The sequence below is a fragment of the Meriones unguiculatus genome, chromosome 14 (genome assembly GCF_030254825.1).
Source record: "Meriones unguiculatus strain TT.TT164.6M chromosome 14, Bangor_MerUng_6.1, whole genome shotgun sequence".
NCBI classification, from domain to species: Eukaryota; Metazoa; Chordata; class Mammalia; order Rodentia; family Muridae; genus Meriones; species Meriones unguiculatus.
This window is the reverse complement of record NC_083361.1, coordinates 6,626,439-6,648,678: the sequence shown is the minus strand read 5'-3', so window position 1 is coordinate 6,648,678 and position 22,240 is coordinate 6,626,439. Positions and strand designations below refer to the sequence as shown.

Genomic DNA, 22,240 nt, shown 5'->3' with positions numbered 1-22,240 from the left:
CTAGGTGAATCTCTGTGAGTTTGAGGCCAGCCTGGTCTACATAGCAAGTTCCAGGCCAGCCAGGACTACATAGTGCAAAAAAGTAATTTTGTTGCATTAACTAACTAGGTTGTTTGTTTACTGGATGATGGGTGTGCAGGTGGAGGTCTCTGGATAATAGGTAGGAGTGGATTCTCTCCTTCTATCATGTGGTTTCTGGGAATGGAACTTGGGCTTTGGGGCAAGCACCTATTCTGCTGAGCCATCCACCTTCCCATCCCTCATCATCTTCAGGAACTCACATATCTGTAGCGTAGCTCAGTTTCCCTGTCTAGGCCTGGGGACCCCTTGAATGTGGTTCCTCTGGCCTGGGACAGAAATCCAGTCACATGCTGGCTTTGCGAGGCTGAGGCTGAGACCAGCTCCTCCCACACCCCCTTCTCTCTGTACCTTGGAACCCACTGGAATGGTCAGTGTCTGCTGGGAATGGAGCACAGAGAGAAAGAGGAATGTGTGGGACACTTGGGGCGGATGGGGTATGAAAAGAGGAAGTCTCCAGGGCTCCTCGTGCTCGGTATGATGGAGTCGGCAATCACAGGGGTAGTCAGACCACGGCTGGGGATTAATCTGCTCTGAAGGAAGAGGAAACCTGGCCTTCCAGGCCACAGTACGAGCATCTTGAAGGTCCCTCTGAGATGTGCTTTCTCCCCAGGGATGCATGAACGCATTGCTTGCAGGGACAGGATGAAGGAGATGTGGAGGCCAGAGGTTTAGGCCGATGGCTTCCTGTGACAACCCTGCCTGCACAGGAAGGATGGGTGCCTGCTCACCAGCCAGAGGCTCTTCTCTCAGGCTACCCTCAGCTCTCCCCTCCCCCAGCTTGGACCCCCTTTCTTTGTACCACTTCATAGTTTTGCTTCTGCGGACTGGAGCCCTGAACCATGATACAGAGCCCAGACTGAAGGCCACAGGCCTCAAAGAGAGAAGGAAGAGATGCACACAGAGGCCAGAGCCTACCTGCCTGGCAGCCGTTGCTGCCGGTAGCCCTGACGAACATGCCTTTCATCACAGACAGTGAGTGAAAGGCAAGTTCAATTGCGGGCCGGGAAACAGCAGGCAAGCCACTGTGCTGACGCATTCCTGGGTCAACCCCTGCAGCTGGAGGCTGTCAAAAAACTGGTCTGGCTGTTCCCCAGCTTCCAAGGAAGCAAGTGTGCGTGACTGAGCTGGCTCCTCCTGGGACTCTGTAGCCTCTCAAGAGCCCTAGAATAGCGAGCGACACTGAGTCATCACAGCTGGGTCCCGCAGGACAGCGCCATCACGGCACAGCAAGCTGGTCCCGGCGACTGTGTAGTCTGTGCGGAAAGGAACCAGAGGGCAGGGAGCTTGCAGGCTGCTTGGATGAATGGCCCCTCAGGTGCACGCCCTGTTGTGCGTGGTTGTGGTGCCCACACAGGCATCCATCCGATGTCTGCACTGTGGGCGGGGCCAGCGAGAAAAGTTTATGTATCCATGGTGTTCTGGGACAGGTGGGCCCCTCTGTGGTCCCTCCCTGGGACACGTCATACAGTGCCCGGTGAGGTTCTGCTTTGTCCGTCCAGCTGGCAGAGCGGAGGCGCTGGATTCCTGGCCCTCGTTCCAGCCAGCCCATTGCTCTGAAACAGCTGGCCAAGCGCACAGATGTGTGGATCAGCAGCGGGTGGAAGTTCTGGGTGGCGTGGCGTGGTAGAGAGCCTCAGACCGGCAGGGTGTGGAGGGTCACATGGCACCGGATTGAGCATCCGCTGGGGTGGGCAGGGCCAGGTGAAGAGCGTGGGTGGGTCTTCACCGTGGTACCACGTACGTGATGGACAACCCTGACGGTCTATGCAAATGACTGATGGACAACCCTGACGGTCTATGCAAATGACTGATGGACAACCCTGACGGTCTATGCAAATGACACCAAACACAGTCATAAAACTTTAAGTAATGCTTACGTTACTTTCCCTGAGCGAAGTGCTCCTGACACAAGCTGTTTGTGTTGATTTGTTACTATTCATTTATTCCTTCCCTGTACTTCTCGGAGCAGCCTAATTGTGATTCGGTACCAAGAAAGCAATATCAAAGTAATTTTCCACAACATTAGTTACAATTTTCTTCTGATCCTTCAAGTGAAACAGCCCCATCCTGTTGGCTTCTCCGAGCATATAAACCTTGATTACATTTATCTGTTGGAAACCAGCGCTTACAAAGTGTATGTGCCCAGTGGCATGGTGGGTGGTCCCAAGCCTTCTTCCGGGGAGTTTCTGTCCGAAGGAGCTGTAGGCCAGAAGGCTGTCCGGTCAGGGACATCAGAGAGACTAGAACACGGGGAAAATTCTACACCACAGTATAAACTTTGCTGGGACTAAGAGTGTGAAGTTCTGTGGATCCCGTGGCATCAGGAAAGTAGGAGAGAGGTGGCTGGCAGCTCAGCACCCGGGAGCCAGCTTGAGAGAGGAAATGGAATTCTGCACTTGTGGCTCTTCCGGTCTGACATTGATTGGATCTCATAGGTGCAGTTACTACGTGTTGAAAGCACCCTTTTCGGGTTGCTTTCTGTTGCTGTGATGAACACCTTGGGAAACAAAAAGAAGCCAGGAAGGGAAGGGCAGGAAAGTGTTTATTCCATCTTATGACTCCCAGGTCACAGTCTGTTTCTGAGGGAAGTTAAGCAGGACTTCCAGGAGGAATGCTGTGTGCTGGTACTCTCCCTCTCTGGCTCGCTTTAGCTAGCTTTCTTGTATAGCCCAAAGGCACCAACCTGGGGACGGTACTGCCCACGGTGGGCTGAGCCTTCCTACATCAATTAGCATTTAAGAAAATGCCCTGCAGACAGCAGGCACAGGCTAATCTGACGGAGGCCATTCTTCAGTGAAGGTTCTCTCCTGCCAAGCGATAAGATGTAATTAACTACGACCTATCCAAACCTCTTCTGGACCAGCTGGCCCCCCTCATCCTGGCTAGAGCACAATCGTACACAACTACCAACTTTTGTGAAGTGGTGTCTCGGGGTTTGTATTACTATGAAGAGACACCGTGACTCAGGCAACTCTTATAAGGGAAAACATTTAATGGGGGCTGGCTTACAGTTTCAGAGTTTCAGTCCGTTGTCGTCATGCTGGGAAACATGGCAGCACAGAGGCAGGCATGGTGCTGGAGACGTAGCCACAAGGTCTACATCTGGATCCACAGGAACCAGGAAGCGAACTGGCTTGAGCCTCTAGAGCTCAAAGGCCACCCCCTAGTGACACCTTCCCTCCAGGAAGGCCACCCTTCCCAATCGTGCCACTTCCTACGGGCCTCTGAGGGACATTTTTATTCAAACCACCACAGTGGGCCATTTTTTTTTCTTTTTTAAAGAATGTTGTATTTTAAGTTAGCCCTTTTGAAATAGGACTAAGCTCCTGACAGAAACAACATGTCCGTCGTGGGTGGGGTAGGGAGAGATATTGTGGCCACAGCTTGAGGCAAAGACCCCTCTCATGCTGGCAGACAGAAAGCTGACAGCATGGACCAGAACCAGAGATGAATATTATTTCTAAAGTCCCATCCTCGGTGGCCTTATGTCCTCTAGCCAGGCCACACCTTCCGAAGCCCCCTTGGCCTTCAGATTGGGCCATAAGCAAGCTGGGGACACAGCATGCAAAGATGAGCCAGTGAATGCCTGGATTCAGACGATAATAGATAGGTACCTGGTAGCTAACCTGAATTCTAAGATTAGATTTCCTTGTTTACCGGAGAATTCTACCTACCTCATTAGGATTGTTTTCCAGTCTGCAAAATTACCAGTCGTAAGGCCAGAGCTTCTGCCCCCAACGTGCTCATTTCTATATTGTTTTATTGTTGTTTCTCTTCGTTTGTGTGACTGCGTTTTGCCACGTAATTCAGACTCACAATCCTCCTGCCCAGTGTCTGCTGTGCTTGCTGCAATTATCCAGCAAGGGGGAAAACAAAACAAAAACAAAACTTTTTTTTTTTTTTTCAGTGCTTGGGTTTGAACCCAGGGCCTCAAGCATGCTAAGCAAGTGCTCTCCCACTGAGTCACACAACCAGCCCAGAAGCTCACTTCTTGACCTTTGATACAAGACCCATCCTTTCTCCTAATAAAAGACCAGAGCTGAGGATAACAGGCTCAGCACAATGGCTGTGAGGACTTCAGAAGGCAGAGTCTGCATTTACCTGGGCAGGAATCTTCAGTAGCTGCCTTTCTCTGAACTTGGTTTTATGTAGAATTAAGATTAGAATGATAGAAGAATGACTCCCCAGGTGCCTGCCCCCCCAGCACCCCAACCTCGCCAGGCTGGCCCCATCCCTCCCTCCAGTCAGATTTCTCCCTATGTCTGAGTTTTGAAGTCCACACCAGATATTGAACCAGTTCGCACATAAATATTTCAATGTTTCTCAGTTCAAATGATAAGAATCCTTATTTTTAGCATTACCTCCAACCATCTTATATTTCCTTAAAAGCCATCCAAGAGCTAAGCATGCAATCCTTGAGAAGCTGAGACTGGAAAATCACAAATTTGGGGTGTGCACAGGCAATGTTGCAAGTCCCTGCATTAAAAAAAAAAAAAAAAAAAAAAAAAAAAAAAAAAAAAAGAAAGCTGGACTGTGTAGTCAGTGTTGAAGCTTAACTGTCTCATAAATATAAACACACGAGTCTCCAGTGTCTTGCCCAGTCTTTAGGTACGGTGACACATTGCAGTTGCCTGATGAATCCATTAAATCCTCTCTCCACATGTGAGTGTCTCTGTCTTCTTATTTATTTCAGGATGCTGGGGCATAGGGTCCTATAGAAAGTGCGCCTCGGGTTTTAATTGATTGCAACTGTCTGTCCTTTATTCTTTGTATTCTGCTTACAGTTGGGAAAAGTCTTGGGAAGTGAGCACGCGTCGATTTGGTTTGGCCTCTCTTTGCTTTTTAAATAAGAATCTGCCTGTGGTTCTGTCTCCCCTGTCAAGCAGCTCATGTCCTGCGCCTCTCCCAGAATGCCCGTGAGCTGCCACGACATTGGTCATGCCTCCACCTGCCCCCTTGATCAGGGGTCACCCTGAGGCCCCATCCTCATTTGGTCATTCCTTCTTCGTTGCTTAAATGGGATGGAGTTTGTCATAATGGGGCCAGGTGAGCTGTCAGCGACCCGTGAAGCCGAGGTGTCCATTGGCTTGGCAGGCAGGGCTGTCGTCCCAGCACTGGGGAGCTGGAGGCAAGAGCATTAAGAGTTCTGGGTGACCCCCGAACCATAGAGTGAGTTCAAGGCTAGCCTGGGATACAGGGCAAGGAAGACTGCCTCAGAGAAAGAGAGAGAAGAGGCAGGGGAAGCAGAGGGAGAGAGAACACTTTATACAGGTTTGGTTGTCCGTCCTTTATACAATTCTTTTTAAAAATTTATAATTGCATTTATATATTTACTTATTTATTTATTTAGGGGCAGGATGTATGATGTGGGGTGCACTTAGAGGTCTGAGGACAATGCTGGGATAAGTTCTCTCCTTCTGGGGCCTGGGGAACTGAACTCAGGTCCTTAGCCTTGGCAACAGGCCCCTTCAGCCACTGAGCCATCTCGCCGGCTCAAGTTCATCATTGTTCGGCTCTTGCAGAGCAGCTTTTCCTAAGGCAGCCTTTTCAGGGCTCTCTGTTCTCTCCCAGAACGGAGTGGCTGTGGTCGAGGGAGCGTGGTGACAGCCCTGTTCCTACGTCAAGGACCTCTCGTTTGGAGGAAGGGACAGCCACCGATGGCTCCTCTGTCTCTGCGGTATGCTGAGAACAAGAACATTTTAGAGACTAGGAGCCCAGGCTGGCCTTGAACTAGATCCTGCTGCCTCAGCCTCCCGAGTGCTGGCGACACCCACTGCCACACCTCAATATGGTCCTGTTTCAGTGTGCCGAATGCTCACTGAGGCACAGAAATGCTGCCAGGCTCCGACCACGCGTCAGGCATGTTACATGCCTTTGACGCTGTAGAAGTCCCTGTGACTTACTGTTACACCATTGGCTGATGGGCTCAGGGAGGGGAAGAACTATGCCCAAGGCCACGAAGCTTCCAGGCTTCAGAGCTGCCTGGTGCTTTAAGCATCTGCTCCCCTCACCCCCCCCAGCACACAAGGCCATGGCATCACCGAGGTCCAGGCCCACAGCATAGCCCAGCATTGATAAAGATTGGGAGGCCGGAGAGATTACAGCACGTGAGGAGCTCCGAGGGGCTTGGGAGCTGGGGTGTCACCTATGGTTGAAGAATCAGCCCCCCCCCCCGCTGGGACACAGTGGGGAGGAGCCAGCCTTTGCCTCATGGGAAGCTCTGGGGATTCTGGGCTGAAGAGTGGGACAACAGAAAACTCAATCTGGGACTGGAGAGGAGAGGGCTCAGCAGTTAAGAGTGCTGGCTGCTCTTGCAGAGGACCCGAATTCAGGTCCCAGTATCCAGATCAGGCTGCTTTCAATTAACTACCTGTTCATGCCTGCTCCAGGGGAACCAACACTCTCCCGGCCTTCATACCCACACACGCGAGCACACACACACACACACACACACATACACACACAAATAACAATAAATCTTGTATTTAAAAGAAAGCTCATTCTAGTGGCTGTGTGGGGTAGGGGGCATGAGGGGGACAAGACATACCTAAGCAGGACAGCTGGAAACAGTGGATGCGGCAGAGGGGACCGCAGAGCTAGGGCAGGTGATGGGAGAAGGCTGGATTCGGGACACAGAGTTAGATACTTGTGCCATTGCTGAGCCTTATACAGGGTTAGAGTTGGAGATGGTGGTTTTGACCAGTGTCCAGTGAAATAGAAAACAAAAGCTGAATTTTTGTTTGTTTGTTTTGTTCTGTTTGTGTTTTGTGTTATTTGAGACACAGGGCCTCTGTCCTGGAACTCACTTGTAGACCAGACTGACCTTCGAACTCACACAGGTCAGCTTGCCTCCGCCTCCGAGTGCTGGGATTAAAGATGTTCACCACCATGTCTAGCTTGAAAAAGGCCAATTCCTGAAATATTTACTTGTATTTGTGTGTGTGTGTGTGTGTGTGTGTGTGTTTGGCTGTCTGTATGTACGTCATGTGCATGCAGGTGCTCACAGTGGCCAGAGGGGGCGCCAGACCCCCTAGGGCTGGAGATGCCTGTGAGCTACACATGTGGGTGCTGAGAACGGAACTCTGTAACGCTGAACTGGTGCTCTTTTTATAATTTATTTAACTTTATTTCATGTGCATTGGTGTGAGGGTGTCAGACCACCCGGAACTGGAGTTACAGACAGCTGTGAGCCGCCATGTGGGTGCTGAGAGTTGAATCAGGGTCCTTAGGAAGAGCAAACAGTGCTTTTAACCACTGAGCCATCTCTCCAGCCCCGCAGTTGGTGTTCTTAAACTGAGCCATCTCTGCAGACAGGGAGCGACTGTTTACCTCATAGTAGACCATGAATAAGACAGAAGCCTTTACTGCCTACAAAGATCTGCCTACAAAGACCTCCCCAGAGCTGCACAGTCTTCAAAATTGTGCCACCAACTGGGGAGAGTGTGTTCAAAATGTGAGCCTGCGGGTGACTTTTCAGATTCAAATTGTAACAGACGCCAAGACGGGGTGTGTGAGCAGAGCTGGTGACCTGGTGGGTGGGAGGATGAGGAGGATGGAGAGAGCCGTGTCTGGGGTTTCCGGATGCAGATGGAGGGTACCATTTTCCAGGGTAAAGCTGACAGGAAAGGACGGGGGACCGTGGGCTCTGCTTTAGGCTTAGGGAATCTGAGATTCTGGGCAGGGTCCTGTAACAAGGGGCTCCCCACCCTTAGACCGTGGGTCTTCCCTTTTTCTCTGTCTCCTCCTCTTCACCACTTGAGGTTGGAGTTCCTGGGCCAGTGAGGGTCAACAGGGCTGTTTGGAGAGCAGCTGGTCTGAAGAGGAGCTGGTGTAGACACGGCTGTGCCAAATGCTGCCCCTGCTCCTTGTCAGGCTAGAGGCCAAGGTTGGAATCAGGCTTCTGCCGGTCCTAGGACACCCCACAGGTAGGTTTCTGGGCCTGCCAGGGAGAGATCTATGTGTGCCTGTCTGCTCGGGGACCCCATGAGATCCAGCCGTCCTGAAGAGGGTGACGGGTGCAAGGGAAAGTGAAGGTGAGCGGAGAGAGACCAGGCAGGCTCTGCTTCCAGGAGCACACAGCCTAGAGACCAAGAGCAGGGCCTGAGCCTTTCCCTCGGGAGCCCCCAGGGCATTATGGGAGAGACATGACCCTGTCCCAGAGGATGCTGGGAGAGAAATGAGCTCACCTGGGCGGCGCTCAGAGGACAAAGGTGGCTGTTCTAGGGCCTTCGGAGGCTGGACGAATCAAAAGGGGTGGCTTCCCAGAGTCAGCCTTCTGTGAGGTGTCCACCTGACTCCTCCAGCAGCCAAGGGGGACTGACCTCAGGTGCGGGCAGCCAGGTGTGCTTGGGGCCACTCTGGAGCTTCGAGTTTTTCTCCAGAGCGCATGCTACTGACCATCTCGCCCAAGATTTCCCAGCCCCAAATACACAGAGCCCAAGTCCTGGTGATCATGGGTCTGGCTGACCCTGAGGCTCCTGGGACAAAGCTGTGCTGCTGAGAATCTGTGTGGCTCTGGGCCCCACGTTACCAGGGGGCGTGGCCTAGTTTGTACACGAGCCACCCTGCCATGCCAGGTTCGTCTGGTTTCTACAGAGACTACCCTTGTCTAGTTGTGTCCCCTGCTAGCTTCAAATCCGAGGAGCCTTGAGTGATCCACAGTGGTAGCCGCCCAGGAACCCTCAGCCGGTCCATCGAAGTGCAGTGACAGCTCCCTGTACCCCTAACACTGAACCCTGCCCTCTCAGAGCTGGGGGATTGAAATGCTGACTCCTCCCAGGACTGGGGAAGCCAGCCCCTCCCATTTGCATGGAGCTGGCTGCCTTCCCCAAACAGGTGGATTTTACTGGAATCCTCCGGAGTCTGTTTCCTGGAGCCGTTTTCTAACGGCGTTGCGGAGCAGCGTATATATTTCCTCCAAAACCTTGTGAGGCTGACACATTCTTGTTGTGACTGAATATCAGAAGTGACATGTAATTGCAGTGATCCATCCTGTTAAGTAGCTGGCAATATATCATTGGGAAATCAGCCGGGCTGGGACTCTCAGATCCCATGTTTCTAAACAATAGACCTGTGCCATCTTCAGACATGCTGAATACCGCCCACAGCTCAACGGGGACGTCTCTCCCTCCCTCGCCTCACCTTTCCAGGACCTCAGAGACACGGTTTCGCTCTAGGGAAATCCACACACTTGGTTTTCAGTTCTCCTGGGACATCCCCCTTTGAGTCACGTAACACAGCCAGGTTCTCCCAGACAGGACTGTGGGTGGAGGTATCAAGCCATCTGCTCCGTCTAGGCTCCTGGGGCCTTGCCCTTCCTGCCCCTTCGACTGGAGGAATCCATGTGTCTGCTTTTCCTGGGCCAGCTCAGTCCTCACTGTCCAGCAGGAGGAAGGAAGACTCACTGTACACGGTTAGAGGCATGCGCTTGTGTGAGACTAGAAATCCCAGATGGCCCTGTGCATAACACAGAGTTCCATTCACATTGTGCTAAATGCTAATTTAGATTTCATTGTGAAGGGCCGCCCCTACAGCTGGGCAGAGGCCAAAACGAAGGAGGAGTGGACGAAGAGCCCTGTGTGGCAATCAGTCAGCAAAGGCTAGAAGGAGGAGTCTTCCGTCAAGCCCTGGTGGGTTTGGGGGGTTTTCAGTGGTGCTGGCGTTGGAACCTGTTAGTCAGCTTTTGTTACTGTGACAAAAATGCCTGAGTAAAACGCGGTGAAAGATTTGTGTGAACAAGCTTTCAGAGATTTTTTTTTTTAACCTATCGTGGTGAGAAGGGTATGGCAGAGTGGCTTTCCACATGGAGGCTGGGAAGGGGAGAGGAAGAGCCCGGACTAGCTGGTGCTAGTCTCCTGGGAGTGAGATGGTGCTGCCATGTGCAGGGTGAAGATTCCCTCCTTCGTCAGTTCTAGAAAGAGTCTCCCAGAAAGCCACAAGTATGCTTCATAGTCCAACCAAACCTGTCCATCAGAATCAACCATCCAGGGCTACAGAGATGGTTAACAACGCTTAGTGCTCTTGCAGAGGATCTGGGCTCAGTTCCCAGCATCTACATAGCAACTCCCAATTTTCTCTGGCCTCTGGGGGTTCCTGGGCACACATGGTACACATGAAATCAACCAGGCACACACACTTTACATATATTAACTATCATAGCTGGACCTGGTAGCACAGACCTACAATCCTAACGAGTAGAAAGGCAGAAGCAGGCAAATTGCAAGGCCTGGGCTACACAGTGAGTTCAAGGCTTGTCTTGGACAATGTAAGAAGACATTGGCTCAAAAAATCAAAGGGGTAGAGCACTTGTCTAGCATTTGTGAAGGCAGGAAGCTCTAGATCGACTGAGGGAAAATCTTTTTTTAGCTAATCTGGGCTACAGAGGTGGCTCAGTGGTTAAGCGTGCTGGCTGCTCTTGAAGAGGACCTCAGTTCCGTTCCCAGCGCCCAGGATGGGCGGCCCAAAACGACCTGTAATTCCAGCTTCCAGGGATCTGGAGCCCTCTTCTGGCCTCCATGTGCACCTGCATCCATATACATGTACATAGACACATTACACACACACATAAGTAAATATTTAAAAACAATTAGCCAAGGCTGGAGAGATGGCTCATTGGTTAAGAGCACTCTTTGCTCTTCCAGAGGTCCTGAGTTGAATTCCTAGCACCCACATGGTGGCTCACAACTATCTGTCTGATGCTGTCTTCCGCCATGCAGGCATACATGCAAATAGGGCACTCATATAAACAAACAAACAAACAAACACTCACTTAAAAAATAATTAGCCATTGCAGCCTATTGTGAATTCTCCTGTGTATTTGTGGAGTCCTGGAGGACATCCATTCTCACACTCTCTGGGAGGTCCTAACTTTGGGAACTCACTCTGCGTTTACATCTTGAACTGATTACTCTAACACCTGCTCCCTTGAACCCAGACCACTCCTGCAACAGCCCTGGCCCGTGGCTTCCTAATATCTGCCTTCTCCACGTGAGCCCCATTTTCTGGGTCCCCCCACCCTCCTGCAGATGGAGGGAACTTTCGAGTCATCCCACAGAAGACACCCAGGGGTCTTCAGGCAGAGCCTCCCTTTCTGTTAGTGCATTGAAATTCGCTAAATGAAAAATAATGAGCGTGTGGGAGCTAATTCCAGGAATCCCCTAATTAAATTAGGAAACAGACATCATATTACTGTAATCTGAAAATTGATATTAATAGAAAATGGTCCCAGCATTGTTATGCTAAAGGTTCCTAGGGGTGGGGAAATTAGAGGAGAAAACAGAAGAGAAAAGTGGGACAGACATGGCTGATGGAAGTGTGACTTATGTTTGCGGGGAGCTACCGTAGAATGCTAAAAATAGAAGGCAGGATCGTCGTGTGGGCCTAATGAATTAATGGACGGAACTGCCTTTGAAAAAAAAAAAGCACTCAGCCGCACACAGGTGCAGGATGATGATTTACAAAACAAGACAATGTAATTAAGCCTCCGAATGTGAGACAGGGTGCTGTTTTGGGAGTGACACGCACTGTATTGGGTGCTTTCACCCTACCTGCCTTCATCCCATGAGCCTGTTAACTTCCGCTTAGACAGCAGCTGTCTAACACACGGAAGCAGACAGCGCCAGATTCTGACTCAGATCTGGACATGGCCCGTTCTCCCCTTGCCTGTTACCTTAATGTCAGGGTCTCTGTCTTTTATTTTTTATGTTAGTCTCCTGTTTGGTTTTGTTTTTTGTTTTTGTTTTTTTTTTTTTTTTTTCTGTCTTTTATTCCAAAAGACTTTTCTTGCCTGCACCCTACAGATTTTGGCAACACCCCAACTCTCTGATTGCAGGCCCCAAGGCTCCTCAACTGTTGTTTGGTTACTGAGACCCATGGCAAAGACACCATCTGAAATTACAGGACTCTGGGTCCCCATTGTGTGTGGGCCTGGGCACAGACCCATCGGGGCCAGCGGTTCCAATGCCTGCCCTGTCCCCAGGTGGCCTGGTTTTGGATTCTGCTTGGCAGGGCAGCTCATTATCCCCTCCTATGCAGGGATGAACCAGACTGTTCTCATGTGACACATGTCCAGAGGGGGTTCTTGGGAGTGGGGTGGCCTCTTTCCCACTCTGCCAAGGCCAGAATGAACTGGAGAATTAGGGGAGGGGACAGAGGCCTGGATTGTGTGTAAGACGGCCCCAGATGACATCTGGTAGGGTGCCATCTTTGCGGCAAGGCCTGGCAAGGAGCGTCATGTCGGAGTGAACGTCCCATCTCACCGCCTGGGCCCCGCACCTGCCCGTGTCCTCGATCACTTACTGACCAGGCACCTTCATGAACATCACCTGTCCGCTGAGACGCCAATCTCAAAGCAACATGAGGCCCCAGGAGAGACAAGGGGGTTGTCTTATATCTGTCTTTCTGTCCCTCAACTCATCTGTCCTCAATTCTCAGGTCCACGAAGGTGAGGCCTTCAGACACACATCAAACAGAACTAGGTGTCCCTTTGTAGCAGAGATGGCCCAGTTGGCTTGTGACAGAGCCAGCTTCCCTCATATCCTTAAACGCCAGCTTTTCATGCAAGCAGTAGGGAATTGGTTTTGAGCCAGCCGGGGCTCCAAAGACAAGGTCATTGCAACCATCATGTCAGTCCTTTCCACGGCCACTGAGCCAATCCTGATCATAGAAAACTAAGGAAAAGTCACTGTGATAGTTTTGACAGCAGAAGTGGTAGGTAGAGGCTCGAGACTGAGGCCCAGGCAGCATGGGGAGGACCTGGGAGTGGGATAAGGCTATGCCCTGTGATGCCAGCTGCCTATGTGTGAGTTACAACGGCCCCTGCCGTTCCTGCGAACCTCATTCCTGTGCCTTAGGGTCAGTGCAGATCTGTCGCCTCCTGATAATATTTACAGAATGCCTCAGGCCTCTTGAAGATCTCATTTAAGCCAAAAGCTCACCATTACATACCTGCTGATGTTTTCATTAAGAAAGCTTACTTGCCGGGATTTGGGGCTCTGCTCTTTTAACTCAAACCACCGTTGAGCTCTGTGGAAGATTCTCTCATTTAAAATTTTTATTTATATGGGCAAATAGTGGAGCTTGTTTGCACCCATTCTGTGGCCTCCCCTCCCCCAACAGCAGCAGCCCAAGAAGCTCCAAGCAACCACTGGCTTCTGATAGAGAGGGCTCAAGACCCCTGGAGCTCTGCCCATTCTCACGGTCTAGGTCTCAGGGGGAAGTTGGGGCTGCCCTTCCTTCTGCTCTCAGGATTGGTTGGAGAACTTTTCAACCATCCTCAGAGCCTGAAGCCCACCGATAGAGTGGCCTGGCCTTGTCCAGGATATACACTGAGCAGCTCTGCTTGATTGTCCCCAAGGCCAGAGAGTCCAGGTCCTACCCAGCGGTTCTCTACCTGGATGAGTGATCTGTATGTCTTACTGTGTTTTCTGGCATCCTCATACTCCCCACCTTAGCCCTGCCTCTTCCTTCTCCTCCTCCTCTTCCTTCTCCTCCTCCTCCTCTTCCTTTTCTTCTTTGAGACAAAGTTTCACCGTGTAGCTCAGGCTATCCTGCAACTGTCTGTGTAACCTAGAAAGGCCTCTAAATTGCCATCCTCCTGCCTCAGCTCCTCAAGTGCTGGGATTGCTGGTGTGTACCACTATACCTGGACATCGCTGTATTTTTCCAAAGAAGCTGAAACTGTAGCATATTTATCTGGATTCCAAAGTTCTCAGCCACTGCTCTGACTCAGGAAGTGTTCAGCAGAGGTACTTGGCATCTCTTGTTGATTGCTGGGGACTATGGCCTGACAACTGCCCTTCCCTGTGCTCTGAGAGGACAAGAGAGATTGGGCAGGGCATACGGAAAGAGTGGGCTCTCAAGGTTAGGGATATTGGTCAGCACCTGCCTAGAATCCCCAGTGAGGGGCTGGGGTGTGGCTCAGTGGTAGAGCCCCTGCCTAGAATCCCCCAGTGAGGGGCTGGGGTGTGGCTCACTATTAGAGCCCCTGCCTAGGTTCCCCCAGTGAGGGGCTGAGGTGTGGCTCAGTGGTAGAGCCCCTGCCTAGGATCCCCCAGTGAGGGGCTGGGGTGTGGCTCAGTGGTAGAGCACCTGCCTAGAAACCCCCAGTGAGGGGCTGGGGTATGGTTCAATGGTAGAGCCCCTGCCTAGAATTCCTCAGTGAGGGGCTGGGGTGTGGCTCAGTGGTAGAGCACCTGCCTAGAAACCCCCAGTGAGGGGCTGGGGTGTGGCTCAGTGGTAGAGCCCCTGCCTAGAATCCCCCAGTGAGGGGCTGGGGTGTGGCTCAGTGGTAAAGCACCTACCTAGAGTCTGCTGGTATAGCTAAGTGGTAGAGTACTTGCCTAGGAACCACTAATAAAGGCCTGAAAGAATGGCTCAATATTGCAGCGATTGCCTAGAATTAGCCAGTGAGGATCTTGGTGGTATGACTCTGTGGTACAGTCCCAGCAAATAATCTACCAGTGAGGGTCTAGGGGTGTGGCTCACCAGTAGAATACCTGCTAGGGTACATCAGTGAGAGAGACTGTGATGATATGGGTTGGCAGTACGTTTCCGACCTAGCATGTACAAGGCCCTGAACCCAATTCCCAGCAGTGACCCCACACACACACCTAGAGTGGTCCTCTAAGACCACTGAAGAATACAGCTATGGGTGCCTGGAGGATTAGACAGAAAAAGGATTTCTGCTTGCGTGTTTTCCACAGTGACCTGTGCTGCAGAGACAGCTACGATCACTTCTCTTTCCTGTGGCTGTTATACCTGGCGAGGACCTTCTGATGCTCCCTGTCAGTAGCATCACCAGGGCTGTGAGTGGAAGCGGAGGGTCCTAACGGCCGTCAGGGAGGTTGTGGTGTGAGCGATGATGATGGAGCGATGACTGAGTGCTCCCTGTGTCCCAGGCCCTGCGCTTTATATTCTTTACGGAAGGTCTTGCATGGGCACTCCCAGCCACCTCACCATGCCAGAGAGATAGAGTCCCCGGACGGAAGTCACCCAGCCAGGTGGTGTCTGTGTTTGAATTAGAAAGAACCCTAGTTTCCACATCCATGGCTCTGACAGTTACTCGGGGCTGGGGGCATCCCCCTGCAAGACACATGGCATTGGAGGCCAGCCCTGAAGACCCGTCATGTGGGGTCTGCTTCGTCCCTGGGCCTTGCAGACTATATGATCCTTGCAACTCCTCATTTTGATCCAGTCTCGATCTGATCGTGTCTCTACCCCAAAACAACACACACCATAGGCTATGCGTTCACCTCAGTCCATGACTCCTGGAGAAAACAGCGCACATATGGACTTGGGGCTGGGTACTTTATGTGGACTCTGAAATTCTATCCTTCCACAGACAGACAGAGGGCGCACTTTTAAAGCCCAGGCAGGGGCTGGAACTCAGAGCGAGTTGCCCGTAGATTCTCAGCCATGGCAGTGGATGGAGAGTTCTCACTGCAGAAAGAAAACAGCAGAAGCGGTGGCTGCAGCCCCTGCTCACAGCCCAGACAGACTAAATAAGGAAATTACATTCATAAAATTTCAGGTCGAGTGGTCACTGCTTGAATTAGTTCCTCCGAAGAACCTAGCCGGAAGTAGCAGCAGTCATTAAAGGGTTGGGCCTGGCTCAAATCAAGCCTGAGCTTGGAGCGTGTGCAGGGCACAGGGCTTGCAGTGTTGGTGCGGGCTTCATCTCCTTCCCCAAGCAATGGGTGGACAGCCTGAAAGAACAGAAAAAGCACAGTGATGGGAGTGGCCTTTGCTGCTGGGAAAGCTGCTCTAGTCTCACTCATTCGCTTCAGAGAGGGTGCTGCTATGCAGCCCAGGCTAACCTCAAACCCATCATGTAAACCAGGTTGGCCTTGAACTCACTGGGTAGCCCAGGCCAGCCTATTTCAGAGATATTTTTATTCGTGTGTATCTATTGCACAAGGTGATAAATTGCATTATGCGTGTATGTCGAGTACTTTAACGACCCCCATTCTGTTGCCCCCATCTGGGGGTTTCCTCTCTATCCCATGGCTTAGTGGTAGAGCCCCTGCCTAGAACCCCCCAGTGAGGGGCTGGGGCAGGATGATGATATGGTCGATGCTGCACTCTGAATGTGTTCCCTAAACTTGTTGGTAGTGTAATTTTTTTTTGTTTGTTTGTTTTTGTTTAGTTTTTGAGACAGGGTTTCTCTGAGTAGCCCTGACTTGGACTCGCTTTGTAGACCAGGCTAGCCTTGAACTCACAGCGACCTGCCTGCCTCTGCCTCCCTGGGATAAGAGGTGTGCACCACCACACCCAGCTTGTAACGATTTAGTTCTATGTCTATCTTGTGAAGAGTTGGCCCTTTGGGAAATGTAATTATGGTGAAGTCACGTGCTCAGGGGCTCCACCGCAGGGCTAGGGGTTCTTGAAGATACAGGCAGCTGCATGCTTGCTCTGACTTGTCATGTGACATCCTCATGCACACACTTACTCTCTGACACTGCAAGAAGGCCTTTGCCTTGCCTCCTATCCCAACATGCAAGTAGATGGAAGAGGCCATGCCTGTCTTTACCCCAGGGACGCTGCTGAAATGCCTGCTTGGAGAGAGGCAAGGTGGTACCAGGCATTCTCTCTCGCCTTGGTCACCATGAACTCTACTAAAGGAAGGACCTTTTTAGTATGTCTTAATGCAGTACTTTTCAAAGAGCCAGTTATGGAATCACCCTTTGTGTCCATCAACAGATAAAGAAATGTTTTATAAATGTATATATACATATGTGCATTTCATAAATATATGTGTAGTATTCTGCCAATAAGAAGAACAAAATTATATCATTTGCATGAAAATAAATGGAAGCAAAAATATTCTGTTATGTTAAAAAAAAAATCCAGTTCCAGAAAAGACAAAGACCACATGTTTTTGTTCACATATACAATCTCAGTGGTCGAGAGATGGGGATAGAACCCAGGGCTCTGTGTATTTCAGGCAGGGGCTCTACCACTGAGCCACATCCCAGCCCCTCACTGGGGGATTCTAGGCAGGGGCTCTACCACTGAGCCACATCCCAGCCCCTCACTGGGGGATTCTAGGCAGGGGCTCTACCACTGAGCCACACCCCAGCCCCTCACTGGGGGATTCTAGGCAGGGGCTCTACCACTGAGCCACACCCCCTAGCTTCTCACTAGAGGATTCTAGGCAGGGTTCTACCACTGAGTATGCTTTTATTCAGGTACAAATAGTTGGGGTGGGCTCCAGAACACCTATCCCTGGATACTCAAGTTCCGTAATATATAAAATGGTACAACAATTGCATGTATAACTTATGCACATCCCATGTATATTTTTTTTATTAGGTCTGGCTTGTTTACAATACATAACACAATGTAAATGCTATGTAAATAGCCATTTATACAGAATTGTTTAGGGAATAATGACAAGAAAAAGTCGTACGTGTTCAGCACAAATGCAATTTCCCCCAAATATTTTCAGTCAACGGTTGGTTGAATCAGAGATTGCAGAACTCACGGCTATCGAGAGCGAACTGTATAATTTACATACCATAAAACTTACCTATTTTACATGCACACCTCGGTGATTTTTAGTAAATTTACAGAGCTGTGTAACCATTACCACCATCCAATTTCAGGATATTTCTATCGCTCTCCCCAAATCCCTTGTGCCCATTCTGAGTCACTACCTACCTCCCGTCTCATTTCCACCACCCCTGGCCCCAGCAACCACAAGTCCACAGCTGTTCTTTGTAGGGTCCATCTTCAGAAAAAACCCACTTCCTGTAAGTGTGATCATGTGACATTTGGCCTTTTTCCCCTTGGCTTCTTTCTCTTTCGCATGTTCTTTTTTTTTTTTTTTTTTTAAGATTTGTTCTTATTACTCTGTGTGTGTGTGTGTGTGCGCGTGCACCCAGAGCCAGAAGAGGGCATCAGAGTTTGTAGACGTGAGTTACAAGCAGTTGTGAGCCGCCTAATGTGGGTGTTGGGAACTAAAACTGGGTCCTTAGGAAGAGCGTTGGGAGCTCTTCACCACGCAGTCATCTCTCCAGCATCGTTTTATTAGTTAGATTGTAGTTCTGGACATTTGACCCAGCATCCTGTGTACTAAGTGACTGCCTCACCACTGAGCTAGGTCCCCAGGCCTTTAGCAGACACACTTTTGAGGATTCATCTCTTCGGCGCTTTCAGCACTGTCTTAGTTATGCTCTCTGTTGCTGGGATAAGCACCATGGCCAGAAAGCAGCCTGGGGAAGAAAGGCTTTCTTTCCGCTCAGGACTCTCAGATCACACTGCATCTCCGGAGGCAGTGAGGGCAGGAACTCCAGGCAGGAACCTAGAGATGACAGCAGCTGAGACAGGAGCTGACATGGGAGCCATAGGGAGCAGGGTGCTACCTCCTGGCTAGTTCCCCATGGCTTGCTCAGCCTGCTTTCTTATAGAGCTCAGGACCACCTGCCCACGGCTGGCCCCACCCACAGTGGGCTGGGCCCTTCCCTATCAGCCATTCACTGCAGGCTTGCTCACAGAAAGAGGCTCTCTCTTCTGGACTGACTCTAGCTGTTTCGTCACCTCAGCTTCAAACTCACCAGGACAGGCACCCTGTTCCTTTTGAATTGTATCAGTTAACATCGCGTTAACATCAGTTAACATTCTGTAGCATTTTGGCTCACTCCCCCACAGGTTGATGTCTGCAGGTTGCTCATGCCTTCTTGTCTGTTATGTGTCGTGCTGTTATGTACATTTCTGTGCACACGCTTGTGTGAACGTGTGTTTTCATTTCCTTGGGCAGATGGATTCTTAGGGGTAGATTTGCCAGGCTGTAGGCTGACTTTGAATGAAATCGCCAGCCCAGACTCATGTGGCCACACCCACCAGCAATGGATGGGGCAGATGTGTCCATGTTGTCCCCAGCACTTACTGTTATCTGCCTCTTCAGTTACAGCCATGCCAACCAGTGTGAAGTGAGGAGACTCCCTTCGGTCTTGATTTGCGCTTCTGCAATGGCTGATGATGTCAGGCATATTTGCTTGTGCTTATTGCCGTTTTAGTATCTTCTCTAGTGAACTGCTTCTTCAGCCTTACGCCCATGTGGAAATGGACTGTCTTACGCCCATGTGGAAATGGACTGCCTTTGTCTTGAGTTCTAATTCTCTACTACAGTGGGTCTGCAAAGAATCTCCGTCTGCAACTTGTCCTTTTGATTTCTTTTTTATTAAAATAAATAGAACTTTTATTTTTTTTATTAATTATACTTTATTCACTTTGTATCCCCCTGTAGCTCCTCCCTCCTCCTCTCCCAATCCCTCCCTCCCTTCCCCTTCTCCACACATGCCCCTCCCCAAGTCCACTGATAGGGGAGGTCTTCCTTTCCTTCCCTCTGATCCGAATCTATTAGGTCTCATCAGGAGTGGCTGCATTGTCTTCCTGTGTGACCTGGTAAGGCTGCTTCCCAATCAGGGGGAGGTGATCAAAGAGCAGGCCAATCAGTTCATGTCAGAGACAGTCCCTGTTCCCATTACTATGGAGGCCACTTAGACACTGAACTGCCGTGGGCTACATCTCTGCAGGGGTTCTAGGTTATCTCCATGCATGGTCCTTGGTTGTACCAAGGACCCCTGTGCCCAGATTTTTTGGTTCTGTTGCTCTCCTTGTGGAGCTCCTGTCCTTTCCAGGTCTTATTATTTTCCACTTCTTTCATAAGATTCCCTGCACTCTGCCCAAAGATTGCCCCATCTACAGCATCTGCTTTAGATTTTCTGATTTGAAGAAGTGCAATTCTTCTATGGGTCATTTTTTTGGTGTTGTGTCTATGACATGTTTGCCTAACCTAAGATCAAAGATATGCACTTATGCTTTCTTCCAAGAGTTTTATAAGTTTCTCGTATATTGTTGTGGTCTGTTTCAAGTTAGTGTGTGTGTGTGTGTGTGTGTGTGTGTGTGTGTGTGTACTGGACACAGCACATGTGTTAAGGTCAGATGTCAACTTACATGAGTTGGTTCTCTTTCTCCACCGTATAGGTGCCAGGCATGAAACTCAGGGCATCAGGCTTGGTTTGCTCCTTCCCTAGGGAGCCATCTTTCTGGCCCCTGACTTCAACTGTTTTGAACGTAGATATTGTATTGTCTCCGCCTCCTTCTTCCTCCATGGTTTCTTTTTCTTCCTTTGCTTCCTCTCTAAGACACTGACCCAACACTTAAACTAACCATTCACCCATCCATCATCCTTCTACCCATCCAGCCATCTATCCCTTGTCTATCTACCTATTACCCACACGTGCTCCATCAGTCCATCCACTGGTCCACCATATCCATTTAATATCCATCCATCACCCATCCATCCATCCATCCATCCATCCATCCATCCATCCATCCCTTATGCATCCATGCACCCATCCATCATGTTCTTCCTGTTGCCCTCTGAGCTGTGCCCTTTCTGGACAGTGAAGAGCCCCATCCCTGCCCGTGGACAAGTCGTTTGCATGCGTCCCTCCCGAAGCTGCTGTTTGGTCCTGGTCACATCCTGTGAAGAGCGCGGTGCTCCTACTGCACCCACTGGCTATGCTGTTGCCTGCCTCCTGCTGTTGCCTCCAACATGATCTCAGCCGCTGCTGGAGCTGTGAACTACTTGTGGGTAACACGGGGCTCCTGGCGAGGCCGCAGCCTTCTCCCCCCAGAGGTGGGATCAGGAAAGAATGCACCGACTTGCTGGCCAGCTTTTGAAATGATAGGATCAGGCCCCCGAGGGAAGGTTGATGGACTATAATTTAGCAAACAGAAGACAAGTCTTCCCCAAGACTGTAAGCTCTGCATTCTAGCATGCTTCTGGTTGCCTTGGCAACTCAACAGGTTAAACTTCTTCTCAGGGCATCAGTGACTGCTCAGGCAGAAGGTGATAGGGCCCATGAAGTGTGCAGATTATCGGCAGGCAGACAACAGCTCTCAGGGTGACCTTCACTTCCCTGATGATTTAGCTGGCTCTGTCTCGCCAGCCATCTGTTATGCATCCCCACAATCCACCACCCATCCATCAAGCCTCAGACCAATCCACCATCCACCCACCCATCCATCCACCCACCCCTCATCCACTCAATGTATATTTGTCCATCTCCTTCTCATGTGTCCATCCAGGCCAGCCCCTTGTCCAGGAAACTGTCATTGAGCACCTGCTGTGTGCTTGGCCTCCTTCTGGCTTCTTTAGCAAGTGTGTAAGTCTCTGGCCCTTCAGACCAACCAGGAATAATTCTCTGTGGGTCCAGAGGCGCCTGGGAAAACTTAGGATCCGGAGAACCTTTACCCAGCATGTGGGTGGACACATCTAGAAAGTAATCTTAGCATACAAACACTGTAAGTGTGCAGACTTTCTCTCTGAAGACCCTTCTTCTTTAAGATTTATTTTTATTGTTTTTAATTGTGTCTGGGTGTGGCTAAGTACAGGTGCCTGCAGAGGCCACAGGTGTCAGATCCCCGGGGGTTGGAGTTGGAGGTGATTGTGAGCTGCCTCATTTGTGTGCTGGGAATCGAAGAGCAGGAAGCATTCACAACTGCTCAGCCATCTCACCAGCCCCAACGCTTTTCTTACCTGGCTGTCACTGATACAAACAAATCACACTCCATAAATGGTCCATAGTTTTCTGTCAGTTTACGCTACATGGTGGACCTGTTTTTAATCAGCGTATTAGAGTGTTATTTCTCTCCACATCTGGGTGGTGTTTATTACAAATATGCACTGTTTTGTTTTGTCCTTAGGCGGTCTCAGTAGATAACCCACGCCGGCTTTGAACCTGCGACCCTCCAGCTTCCGCGTCTTTGATGATTTACATTTAAGTTGTTCTAGGGTTTTTGTTTTTGTTTTACTACTGCATGAATTATTTCTATTTCCAGTGAGTCATCAGATTCTGTTTGCTCCTTTTGATTGCTCTTATGGTGGAGGCTTTCCAAACACTTGGTGACCCTTAGTGACACTTTCATAGTCATGAGTTGGGCACCAAAGCCCTCATTTAGCACAGGGGGAGCAGGCCCTTAACTCAAGGAATTGATGTGAGGAGCCTGCCATCTTGCTGGAATGTTGCAAGAAAGAGCGTGTTAGCTAGCTCCAGCTGCTGTAACAAAATTCCTATGGACCAGGTAGCTTAAACAACAGCCCCGGAATCTAGGAGTTCAGGATCAAGGTATTAACTGGGCTGTTTTCTTC

The 22,240-nt window shown here is 50.3% G+C and overlaps 1 protein-coding gene across 7 annotated transcripts in view; it reads left to right on the top strand.

Moving 5' to 3' along the window:
• Nucleotides 1-22,240, top strand: part of Chst8 (carbohydrate sulfotransferase 8) — a 127,542-nt gene that overhangs the window by 61,337 nt on the left and 43,965 nt on the right. The window lies entirely within an intron of this gene.